The sequence below is a fragment of the Quercus lobata genome, chromosome 7, assembly GCF_001633185.2.
Source record: "Quercus lobata isolate SW786 chromosome 7, ValleyOak3.0 Primary Assembly, whole genome shotgun sequence".
NCBI lineage: Eukaryota > Viridiplantae > Streptophyta > Magnoliopsida > Fagales > Fagaceae > Quercus > Quercus lobata.
Window position 1 is genome coordinate 43195180 of NC_044910.1, and position 1866 is coordinate 43197045.

Sequence of the window (1866 nt, forward strand, 5' to 3'; positions counted from 1 at the left end):
AGGTTTCGGGTTTCCCTTTTTGACTTCTTCAAAGTCAGTCTCTTCCCCCCAAATTTAGCAGAGAACTTACCTATAAAATACTGTATAAAAAAATTACAACTTAATTCAACTTCTTTATATAAGTTTGATCACCGACCCCCCTGACTTTACACCTAATCTTTGTTAAACATACTGGATGTTTATTTGTTAATTGTTAACATTTGTGTATGTAAATCAAGATCTTATTGGATGTTGTACAGTCTCTAATTGATGAGATGGCCATGCATATGTAATCAACCCCTTATTTCTTTATCTTTTGCTAATTAACCCCCAACATAAAAAACTTTTCCAGTATGATTTCCTATGAAGGTATGCAATAGTGCTCATAGTATATTTCATTCATTTTATTTTGGCAACATTATATTTTAACAAATTAAATCCTTTAATTTTAAGTGTAATGAATTAAACACCAAGACTAAAAATGTAACAAACTAAACCCTCAACTCATATTAATTAAATCCTTTACACTTTTCTCGAAAAAAAAAATCCTTGACACAATGCATATAATTCCACTTAAATGAGTTGAAATTTAATTTGTTAATTTTTGAAAACTTAAGATTTAATTTGCTTTTTTTGAAACTTAAATATTTAATTTGTTACAAACCTAATTTATTATAAGATTTAAAATATAAATTTTCCTTTGATTAAAAACAAGTATTTTGTTCTCTAATTCTTCTTCGTCCAATTTTAAACACAACTCTAAATCTCTTTGGAATTTCATCCATATGCCAAAATGTACATGTGGGGCCCAATAATTTAAGGGCCAAGCCCAGTTGCTCCTGGAAGATCCGAAGGCCCAATCCGAGGAGAGCTGTGGCCCAAGCTCTACAATACAGAGCCCAAAACAGTTTTTGGGAGGCAGCCGAGGACAGTTTAGTCCTCGGCAGATCCAGAATCCCATCGGAATACAGGGACAAAACTGGTATAGGGACGAATTTGTAAGGAGATCCAAAATATCTTGGGGAAGTTATCCTTACTACCCTTCCAGATAAGACTCAGCGCCTGACAAAGCCGTACCCTGCAGCTTTATCAAACCATCCCCAATAATTCCGGGATTGGACTGATGGGACAAATGTCAGTTTTTGTAAAGATTGACCTTACACGTGGACGAAGGACAACGAATGCAAGCTAGTATAAAATAAGAAAGTAAGTAAATCTGAGGGGGAGCCGATCCCACCTCAAAAAGAGAGAGACTACATGGGGAAGAACCTCTCAACGACTCCGGATTTCACTGAAGAAAGTCCGTCGTTGGGTAACCGGGATAAGGCCTCAATGGTCCTCGGATCAACTCCGAGGAGACCCATGCCATAGGGCGCGACACCTTAGGGCTTAAATGTTCAAGCCCAACTCCTTTTTTTACATGAATTCCTCTAAAGCCATGACCGGGCATCGCCCCTTGACCAGTGGTTAGCTTTTCAAGCCCACTCTCTACAAATCATATTGTGAGGGACCTTTATTGTGTGAGCCCAAAAATGTTAGTAGACCGCAAAGGAATCGTGTCCTTACAATTGGCGTCGTCTGTGGGAAAGTTTGCGCGCTGGCGCAGGTGGCGGTGGAATCAACTCACGCGCCAAGCAGAAATTTCTGGGATCTCCTCCGTCTCCGGCGACATATAGTTGTTGCTCTGACGTAAGCTTCTGCTAGGGGCTACGCCTCGCAGTGCTAAGGGCACGGACGTCTATAGGGGCTTCCAGCCTCAGGCCAACTTTCCCCGCCCTGGTGTAGGGGCTCGTGGTCGAAAAATAAAACAAGTACATATCAAAAGATCATAAGTTTTGGACAGAACCAAGGCCTTACATGGTCCTCGTACTCAAGCCTATGGGGAAA